The sequence below is a fragment of the Lissotriton vulgaris genome, chromosome 1_1 (genome assembly GCF_964263255.1).
Source record: "Lissotriton vulgaris chromosome 1_1, aLisVul1.2, whole genome shotgun sequence".
In the NCBI taxonomy this organism is placed as follows: Eukaryota; Metazoa; Chordata; class Amphibia; order Caudata; family Salamandridae; genus Lissotriton; species Lissotriton vulgaris.
In genome coordinates this window covers 1,020,595,095-1,020,606,607 of record NC_141685.1, presented here as the reverse complement: position 1 = coordinate 1,020,606,607, position 11,513 = coordinate 1,020,595,095, and positions in this window count along the sequence as shown.

Below are 11,513 nucleotides of genomic sequence, written 5' to 3'. Positions count from 1 at the left end.
TTTTTGATTTCATATCTGGGGGGTGAAGCAGCTCAATGGGCAGTCCCTGCGGTGCGAAGAGATGATCCTTTACTCTACGAATGGGATGACTTCCGTGCTGAATTCGAAAAAACATTTGACAGAAGGGCTGAGACCTTTACAGCTGATCGGGATCTTCTGAAGCTTAAAAAAGGCAGTTCGGACTTGGTAACATATTTGAACAGTTTCCGTCGTCTAGTGGCGGAAACTGACTGGCCTGAAGTCAAACAATCTGCCATTTTTTATCAAGGGCTGAATAACGACCTAAAGGATGTGTTAGCACAAATCGACCAGCAACCGGGTACCTGCTCCGCGCTTATTGAGCTCACATTGCGCTTGGATCACAGAATGAAAGAGCGAAGAGGGGACCATAAGACGAAAGAACGGCCCGTTCTGCCCTACGAACACCCAGGGCATGGGGAAAAAACGTCCTCAGTGCCGGAACCAATGGAAATCGGAACAGTGCGGGCTTCCTTAACGCTAAGTGAAAAAAACTACCGTCGTAAACAAGGACTTTGTTTGTATTGCGGAAAGAAAGGGCACTTCTTGAGGGCTTGTCCAGTGAAACCCAAACCAGGCAAGTTCAGAACAGGACAGTCTGCAGCGGGAATCACTGATAAGGAGCAGGAAAACTACAAAGCCTGAAGGTGGGTGAAGGGGAGCCGTCAAGCAGAAAAACCATCCCTTCCATAACGCCAGGAGACGAGCACGAGAAAAAACACTTGTTTATAAGTATGTCGCTAGTGGTCACTTCCGAGGAAAAGAACATCAGTGCAATGGTTGACTCCGGCGCTACAGGCTGTTGTATGGATTCTGCAGAAGCAGAACGTTTGGGAGTATGTCTGATCACCAAGGAACATCCAGAAACAGTATATGCTGTTGATTGTAAAGAGCTAAAGGCCGGGCCCATAAAGTATCACACTCCCGAATACGTGCTCTCTTATTAAGGGACTCACCACGAGAAAACGGCGTTTAATATCATCGAGGCACCCCAGTACAGGATCATATTGGGGCTTCCATGGTTGAGAAAACACGAACCATACATACACTGGACTACTGGTGCGTTACAGTTCAAGTCCGCGTACTGTAAAGAACACTGAACCTATGATATGATTAACCCTTCAGGAGCTGTGGCTTCTATAAGGCATATTGCCACTGCCGCTGAAAAAGAAGTATCTCTTCCTCATTGCTACAAGGCCTATGAAGAGGTGTTCAGTGACGTTAAGGCAGATGCGCTTCCTCCTCACCGAGCATACGACTGCCGGATAGACCTTCTTCCAGGGGCAGAGGTGCCCAATGGTAGGATTTACGCACTTACGATACCCGAGAACGAGATACTACAAGCCTATTTAGACAAATACCTGGCCCTTGGATATATCAGACCTTCTCGGTCTCCAGCAGCTTCGCCGTTGTTTTTTATCCTGAAGGCCAATGCCGAGAAGAGATGCTGTATCGACTACAGAGCACTGAATACAATCACCATAAAAAAACAATATCCTTTGCCTTTGATCCCGGTCCTGTTGGAACAAGTACGATCAGCCAAAGTATATACCAATCTAGACCTGAGGGGTGCTTATCACCTTGTACGAATACGACAAGGTGATGAGTGGAAAATGGCATTCAAGACGTGGTATGGGCTTTACGAATATTTAGTGATGCCCTTCGGTTTGTGTAATGCCCCGGCTGCATTTCAGTTTTTTGTCAACGAAGTCCTGAGAGACTTCCTGGATCACCATGTCGTGGTATACATCAACAACATCCTGATTTACTCGAATACCATGGAGGAGCATGTGGAACATGTGAGTCAGGTGCTACAGGTCTTGTTGACCCATCATTTGTACTGCAAAATCACCAAATGCGAATTCCACGTTACCACCGTGGAGTTTCTGGGAGTGATGCTTACCCCGTCTGGACAAGTGATGGCGGAAAGAAAGGTCAAGGCGGTGAAAGAATGGCCTTGTCCCTGTAATGTTAAGGACATCCAGAGCCTGTTAGGGTTCGCCAACTTTTACAGGCGTTTCATCCGCGCATTCTCCGGATTGGTGACCCCTCTAACCCGACTCACGAGGAAAAATTTACCCTTTGTTTGGGATTCATCAGCACAAAAATCTTTCGATCAATTGAAGATCTCCTTCTCCACAGCTCCGATACTGATCCATGCCAACCCTGACTTGCCGTTTATTGTGGAAGCTGATGCCTCCGAGGTTGCGCTTGGGGCGCTGCTATCTCAAAGAAACGAAAACACTGGAGTGTTACACCCCATCGCGTTTATGTCTAGGAAACTAAGCACACCTGAGTACAACTACACGATCGCAGAGAAGGAGCTGTTGGCCATCCGGGATGCCTTCTTGGAGTGGAGGCATTGGTTATTGGGTGCAAAACAGCTAGTTACTGTCTATACAGACCACCAGAACCTACAGTTCATGCGTGCCGCAAGACATCTGACGCCACGGCAACTGCGCTGGATGTTGTTCTTTGAAGAGTACCGGTTTATTGTCACATTCAGACCTGGCTCGAACAACAAGAAGGCGGACGCCCTGACTAGACAAGAACACCCAACAATGCATGCCATAAAACCAAGCAGAGCAATCATAGAGCCCTCTCAGATGGTATGTGTTCTCAAACAAGGGATTTCCTCACGGGAGTAAGACATGGAGTACAAACCTGTGTGTGGAGAACTTGGCTTAGACACCATCCCGAATGGAAGATAAAGCACGGAGTACCTATGAGAGGAAATTAAGTACTCGTTCCTACAAACGCTTTAAGGAAGATCGTGTTTTCTTGGTGCCATGATACCCCTTGTGCGAGACACATGGGGTATGTGAAAACGCTTGAGAAGGTGTTGAGACAGTTCTGGTGGCCTTCCATGAGGCAGGACTTAAGGAGGTGGGTGATGGAATGCACAAGATGTGCCCAGATGAAGTCTGATCGACAGCAACCTCAGGGACTCTTACAACCTATGCCCACTCCGGAATACCCTTGGGAGAGGTTCTCAGTGGACTTCATTGTCGGTCTCCCCAAAGACCAGGGAAAGACTGCCATTATCATGGTTGTTGATTGCCTGACGAAAATGGGTCACTTTATAGCTTGTAATCAGGTCCCCACGGCTGGTCAGTTGGCTAATCTTCTTTTGGTTAACATAGTCAGAATACATGGTCTCCCAAGGGTCATTGTGTCAGATAGGGGGGCCCAGTTCACTGCGTGCTTTTGGAAAACCTGGTGTACCGAGTTACAGATAACGTCCTCTTTGTCCACCACCTTATACCCTCAAACCGATGGTCTGACTGAGAGGCTGAACCAGACTTTGAAGCAGTACCTGCGTTGTTACGTCCAGAGCAACACGGACGCCTGGGTGGATTGGTTGTGGGTGGCGGAAGTAGCCTATAATAGCACACAACATTCTTCCACTCTGCATACCCCTTTCTTTTGTTCATATGGGCACCATCCCAGATTCACCGCGTTGTTGCTTCCAAGCACGTGCAATAAGCTGCCAGACGTCAGGGAGAGGTTGTTGTGTGTTCGCAAGGTGCTCCTCGCCATACGCAAGAATCTTATGCATGCAAGGCTAGCTACAAGATGCAGGCTGAAAAACATTGCAGGCCCAGTCCAGTGTACAAGAGTGGTGATTTGGTGTGGTTGTCTACTGAGCACATTAGATTCAAGAAGCAATGTGTGTTCAATACCAGGTTCATAGGGCCATACAAGGTGGTGAAACACGTCAATCCGGTGGCTGTACAGTTGCATCTACCGACGCATTTCAGGATGCACCCGGTGTTCCATGTTTCCCTTTTGAAGCCCTCTCGCTGCCACGGCGCAGGTTGCCCCTGCCAATCTGGGTCCACCAGGACCAGGAGTATGCTGTGCAGAAGGTGCTGGAATTCAAGTGGGTGAGGGGGCGTTTGCAGTATCTGATCTCCTGGAAGGGCTATGGTCCGGAGGAGAATTTCTGGGAGCCTGCTGGGGCTGTGCATGCCCCCCGTCTGGTGGCGAGGTTCCACCGGTCTCATCCGGACAAGCCTGTTACTGGTCGGCGCCCCTTGTGAAAGGGGATGTACTGTCAGAGTTCGCCACTATGGTTGTGTGGCGCTAAACTACAACAACATGCCTACGGAGGCTCAAAGGATGCAAAACTACAATTCCCAGCATGCCGAGAGGCGCGTTACGCAAGTGACGCATAGTACGCCCATTCCCGGAAATAAAGATCTCGCCGGTGATGTCGGCAGTGCCGATAATTCAAGAGTATCCTCCGTTTGGGTCGGTAAGCTGTTTTTGCGGTAAGCAATTGACTTCTTGCACTTTTAGTATCCTGGTTCCTTGGAACGGCTGTCGGCTGTCAAACTTTTGAACACGCGTCTTGCATGTTTCACGAACTACCCCGAGTTTCTCTCGGCTGAGAGAGCTGTTGCCATCAGACTGAACAGTCGAGGATTGGAGGTCCCTGACCGGGGTGTTTAAAACCTAATCAAGGTTTATTCTGCTGCATTACTTTGTACTTTTAAAGCAGTGTTATCCACAAGCTATATCGATAGCAAGAAGTAGATTGTTTGACTATTGACACTGGCTTAGAGGTGTCTAAGCCCCACTCCCAGGGGCTCCTGGCTACTCAGCAGCAGACTACGTTAAGGAGGAATTAACCCTGTCTGCATTATTTTGCTTATGTTTTCTCCACAACACAGTTTTTCTCTCATCCAAGCAGGAGACAAGAGTGAGGGGTATCACATTAGAGGGATTTTGTAACTGATGTGTATTCATACATGATTTGGTATGTTTGGAGAGTTTTGTGCATAATAGCATAGTCCTTATTGAGACAGGGTTCTCATGCACGTCTTGCTGTCTTCTTCAACAGTTGAGCAAAATCTCGGGTACCCCCTCGTTTCTCTTCTCCTCGCATTAGTCTCCATTATTTTCCTTTACAAGTATGAGGGTGTATGTATAGTATGTTTCTTATGTGAGGAAGTGGGTGTGTTAACCTCAGGAGAGCACGGGGGGGGAAATATACTAATAGCTTGTTCTTTATCGTTGCAGATCTCCCTCCCTGCTGTCCCCTTCCTTTCCTTCCCTCGAGGACCTGCCTTAGTAGTCGGTGTTGTCCATCCAGACTTTGGGGACGTTCCTCAGGGGAAGGTATAGGTATTTCGGCACAGCCCCGAAGAGATAAAGTTGGAGCCTGACAGACACTATTTCACAAACCTCCTGCTTTGGATTGGCTACTTCTAAAAAACTTAAATGCTCCTTCATTTCCTGATTTGGGTGAATTTCCCAATTGGAATAATTATACCAGTACTTCCCTTATTGACTTACAAGGCCTGTTAAGAAATTCCTCTTTTAATGTTTCCAGCATTAATCCCGAAGGCTCGTTGCCAACACCGTTTTCTACGTCTGACCCCTGGCTATATGGAGGTTAGAGTTGATCCCCGCTTCCAGACTCAACATTCAGTCACCACCTATTCTGTAGGCAAATTGTGCCAGAGTAGGCTCAGACATTCATCCTTGGCGTCTGTGAAGCTACATTTATCCAAACTCACTGACACTGTCGACTTAAATGATTTTGTTAAAGGACCTGCAGCAGGCTGATTGAAGAGATGGATATATGCTGTTTACAATGAGGTTTGGAAACTGTCGCAAATTCAAGCTGCTTCTAGGCTTAGAGCTATTGATCAGGCCAATTTAGAAAAAGTGCTTGCCATTTTAGATAATAACATTAACACCCTTTCTTCCAGAATTTACACTCCGGATAATATTGTGTCATCAGTGGTTGATATTGTGCAGGAAGATGTTGCCATATTGTATCATGGACAAAATCAGTTGCGTTCTGTTATGCAGTTTGCATGGACTCTGCAAACGTTGAAAAATGGCCGAGTTCCATGGGATTACATGAACACTAGTTAATTATTTTTGCCTTTCAATTTGACTGTTAATCAGCAATTTATGTCAATGAAGGATGCCACGTTTTCTATGTTGCATATTGAAAAGTTAGAACCTTTACCTTTTTCGGTAGCAGAATCCAATTCGGCAGTTTGGCTCATCCATGGGTTGATAACTCTACCTTTTCCCCTTTTCAAGTTTGAGTCCCGCATGAAACACTATGCAATAGGTAGATTTGAGCCCCTGGGTGGTGCTTATCTTCATGAAGTCTGGAATCTCCTGTTCACATACAGGTGTTTGAGGGAAGGAAAGGAAGTTTATTTGAATGGCAAAGATTGCACCACCACACCAGATCACTCATTAGTGTGCAGAAATCTGCAATTGAACGGTTCTTGTAATATCCTTGCACCGAACCTTGCCTGTGTTTTAAAAGGCACTCCAGTCCCGGCCATTACACTGACATGCACATTGCTTGCAAACGGTAGTTATGTGTTGTTAAATAATGAAGATTGTTGTGGTATGCATGCTGGTATTCCGTATATCGTTACAGTTTCCAAGCGTTTAGTTTGCTGTAAAAATTTCTTGTTCCCTCCTCCACATGGGAGGCTTGATGTTTCCATCTGGCCTTCTATCCTGACCTTGAAAGCAGAGTTCAACAAGATGAGTCTAATAAGAGTTCTTTTGCCCAAAAGGAAGTCCCCCTTACATCTGCACGTGAGACATTCGTCCTTCATGTTGCAAATACTTGTACTGAGGGGAATGCCTTATTAAACATGGGCCTGCCCCTGCATTTTGGTGCTTTGATTCACATAATCTTAAATGCCTCGACAACCACTGGCCTGGTACTTTTTTTAAAATAGTATGTTCTGGCCTTGTGACCTCATTTCAAACTATATTTGGTGTGATCCCTGCATTTTTTGATTCGTTTTTTTTTAGTGCCTTTGGCGGTTTCCCTCTGCTCCTGGCTTTAAGCGTGGGCGTACTGCTGTTAATTTGTTTACTACAAAATGGATGCACTGTTTGTGCCCCACAACGATCTGTCCCGGCCGCTCCACCTTCATAACCGGATGCTAGAATACTATGGATCGTTGCCTCTGGCGACTCTTAGTGTGGCGTATGGTTTATCTTTCCGGTTCTCATTCTTCACTTCCATGCAGCCTGTTTTCCATTGCCTGAATTTGAATGGGCCCTGGATTTGTGTCTCTGCAACACAGTGTCTCCTGACCTGGATTTTAATCTACTAATGAGTCCCTTAGTTGCTCATGAACTAGGTTGGTCTAGTGCCGGGATTATGCCCTGCACAGCGGCTCATGGGGTTCTAGGCAATTGGAACATTTGGACTGCGACCAATGACTTTCTGGCACGCAGTTATCTTGAAGTAAGCCCGAGGTGTCCTCTGATGGTACTAGAGTCTCCGGCAATCGAGGAATATGTATGTTCTTTCCCTTTACTTAATTGGATGGCTGAAATGTTCATGGATGATAACAACGACTTCCTATTGGAGGCAGTTGCAACGTATGGTGCTTATACGCTGTTGGATTGAAGTATGGATTTTTTTCTGCTTCATAAACATGTACTGAACTCATTTAGAGAATCGCAATTAAGGAATTTTAAGAAATCGCAATTTTTATAGCGATTTCTTGATGCATTGCAGTTTGCAATTCCTTAATTGCGATTCCTTATTTTTTGCAATTTAGGAATCGCAAAATGCAATATTGATGCATGTGCCAGCTAGAGTATAAACTGGGAAAATTCTGCTTTACTCAGCATGAAACACGTACAGTGAGCGATAGCCTCCCCTCATGACTGGATGAGACTGTATAGGGGAAATACTGTTGACCGGTTTAATGCACTCCTTTGTGCTGCTTTCTTTATTTCAGAACCATGGAAGTCTGGCTGCTATTAGAACAGGTCTGCAGAGGAAGCGGCCAGAGTAGGTTAAAACGCCAGCAGACCCCCGGCTCCAGAGAAGTCTCCTAGTTATCAAACGTGTATGGGTCGATGGAAGGATGGGGCTAATGCAAGTATGGATGGGCCCCTCTCCTCCTATGGCCCGGAGCACTGCATCAGCAGCACCACTGGTGGCTACGCTGAAGTCCATGCTTGACATCTTATTTTTGGTGTTCTCTGTAGGAATGTCTGTGGGTATGTCTGGGTAGCCTGGTGCACTGGAAGATCATCATTTACTATGCTTTAAAAGTCAATAAATGTGAAAAAATGTGTTGTAAAATGTACAATTTTTTCCACATTTCCTTGGGGGGAGAGCCCCCAAAATCCCCTCACTCGCGTTTGCTCGCTACACACAGTGTAGGGACTGGTCAGAAAAAATTGCCAGGGCAGCTTTGGGTTCCCAGTCCGGCCCTGCACATAGTGCTCCGCAACAAGGACACAACAAGCATTGCAAATGCAACAGATTTTGCATTTGTTGGAGTTGGCCAAAAGAGTTTATGGCCACATATGATACTGCACCCTGCAACATGGCTAGGTCTCACCTTTGGGACCTTATAAGTCTTTAGCCATGCAACAGTTATTGTTGTTGCAGTAAGGATATTGTGCTGCATAACTAAATATGTATAAGGTCCCAAAGGCGAACCTATTGTCTATGCCAATGCTGGTTAGCTGGTAGCGGCTGGGCAGAGCATGCACATGTGGTATAAATGGCTGATTGTTGCCATAGTAACCAACATCATCACACACACATGGCTGCCAGTGGCATGGTGCACCTAAATGGACTACAGAGTCAGACACCGAAGTAACCCCTACAATGATAGTGGTATTCAAGCGGGTACCCACTGGGTCTATGCCATAGAATGCAGACTTCGTATTTGATGTGCACTTGCAATGCCTTGTTAGCGACCTGACGCGCAGCACATCAACGGGCCAGACTTACAAACAAACAAGCACATTCTAACCAAGCTCAACCACATTCTGTAATTAAACCGTTCAATCAAAAAATAAAAATGTATTCATAATGACAAAATAAGGAAACATGTCTCTCTGCAATCACCAAGAGATGTAAACTCTGAGGGCAACTAGCGACGTCTGATTAACCAGCAGAGGCAGCATGAACATACAGTTGCCAGCATGGGGCGGGAGGGAGAGAGAGAGAGAATGAGAAACAGTGAGGGGGAGAGAGAGAGCGAGAGAGAGGGAGAGAGAGAGCGAGAGAGAGAAAGAGAGAGGGGCGCAAGAGAGAAAGCGAGAGGACAGCGAGAGAGAGAGAGCCCGGGAGTGGTGTGTGCGTGCGCGCTCAGTCTGCTCATTTTCAAGCACTGCACTCGTGCTTGTGGCGCACCCCTTCTCGCTCCGGCATGGTGAATGCCGCCACAAGCACGAGTGTGTGCTTGAAAATGAGCAGAGCGACGACTAAAGGCCCTCCTATGCAGTGCACGCGCGCTGCGTAGGCAACAACTGAAAAGGGGTCCAAAAAGGTAAGGGGGGACATGATTTGCAAATCTAGCTACAGAGGCTGAAGGCTATGCAATTCCAGATCAGTATTGCACACAGTGCTTGAAATGGAAAGATTGAAATGCAGGTACTCTGTAGCAGAGTACCCGCTTGTTTGCCAGAAGTGCCGGTACTCTCCAATTAAAAGTATACAGTTTCTCTTGAGAAGTGCCGGTACTCTCCCTCACAAAATAAACAAGCATTAGAAATGCAATAGGTCTCGCAGCATTAGAGTTAGTGCTTTTAGAATTGTTTATGGGTTTTTTTGTAAATCTTTAGCATGAGGTTGAGGGTGAGTGAGGGTGAGTGAGGGTGAGGGGTTTGAGGGTGAGTGAGGGTGAGGCTGAGGTGTTGAGGGTGAGGGTGAGTGAGGGTGAGTGAGGGGTTGAGGGTGAGGGGTTGAGGGTGAGTGAGGGTGAGGGGTTGAGGGTGGGTGAGGGGTTGAGGGTGAGTGAGGTGAGGGGTTGAGGGTGAGTGAGGGTGAGGGTGAGTGAGTGAGGGTGAGTGAGGGTGAGTGAGGGTGAGTGAGGGTGAGTGAGGGTGAGTGAGGGTGGGTGAGTGAGTGTGAGTGTGAGTGGGGGTGAGTGTGGGTGAGTGTGGGTGAGGGTGAGGGGTTGAGGGTGAGTGAGGGTGAGGGGTTGAGGGTGAGTGAGGGTGAGTGAGGGTGAGGGGTTGAGGGTGAGTGAGGGTGAGTGAGGGTGAGGGGTTGAGGGTGGGTGAGGGTGAGTGAGGATGAGTGAGAGTGAGTGAGGGTGAGGGTGAGTGAGGGTGAGTGAGGGTGAGGGTGAGTGAGGGTGAGTGAGGGTGAGGGTGAGTGAGGGTGAGGGTGAGTGAGTGCGGGTGAGTGCGGGTGAGTGCGGGTGAGTGCGGGTGGGTGAGGGTGAGTGAGGGTGAGGGTGAGGTGTTGAGGGTGAGTGAGGGTGAGGGGTTGAGGGTGAGTGAGGGTGAGTGAGGGTGAGGGGTTGAGGGTGAGTGAGGGTGAGTGAGGGTGAGGGGTTGAGGGTGAGTGAGGGTGAGTGAGGGTGAGGGGTTGAGGGTGAGTGAGGGTGAGTGGTTGAGGGTGAGTGAGGGTGAGGCTGAGGTGTTGAGGGTGAGGGTGAGTGAGGGTGAGTGAGGGAGTGAGGGTGAGGGGTTGAGGGTGGGTGAGGGGTTGAGGGTGAGTGAGGGTGAGGGGTTGAGGGTGAGTGAGGGTGAGGGTGAGGGTGAGTGAGGGTGAGGGTGAGTGAGGGTGAGTGAGGGTGGGTGAGTGTGAGTGTGAGTGAGGGTGAGTGGGGGTGAGTGTGGGTGAGTGTGGGTGAGGGGTTGAGGGTGAGTGAGGGTGAGGGGTTGAGGGTGAGTGAGGGTGAGGGGTTGAGGGTGAGTGAGGGTGAGTTAGGGTGAGGGGTTGCATTGTTGGCATTATCCTCCCCCATCCCTAGTAGATTAGGAGAGGCATAAAAAAGGCACTGTTTTCATAAACAGAGAAGCTGTTACTGGGCTGCTGGGAGGGGACAGAGGGAGCCCACAGGAGAAACCATGTCTGTCTGGCCTGTTCATATGAACAGGATGCAGAAAAAGTTGATATGTAGGAAAAGGGAGTGCATTCAATGAAATGCGACCACTATCATTTACCTCAAAAACTAAGACTTATTTCCAGCTGCATTTGACATAAAAATGAATGCAATGAAACGCGATCACTAACATTTAATTCAACGCCAAAGACTGATTCCTGCATTTGACATACATAAAGAATGAATTTTTAGCACACTGCGCATGCCATGAGCAGATGGGAGCGAAAAAAAGCAGAACTGCATGTTTTTTTTCTCTATTTCCGGACTCAGCTGCATCTGAAAGACAGGCTGTCAAAAAAGCATCATATTGTGCTGGAGAATCTGTAAGTAAAGCTGTCATTCATCCTTACTGGAGAAAATGGAGGCCAAATATACAGAGGGTGGGGGCGTCAGGAAAATGACATTGTACATGCAGCCTGATAACACAGAGTGACCCGGCCCAGCAGGCTGCACTGCCAGCAGCAGCCCTCTGCTTCGAGGCTCTGGCTGCCTTTCTCTCCTGCTTCCCCCCTGCCATCGACAGGACCTTACCTCGTCAGCATCTCCTTGACCACATACAAAGAATTTATGAGGGGGAGGGGGGCTGAGGACAGCTCTCATCTGCTCGGTTAAAATGCCTGTCTGTCTTGATTT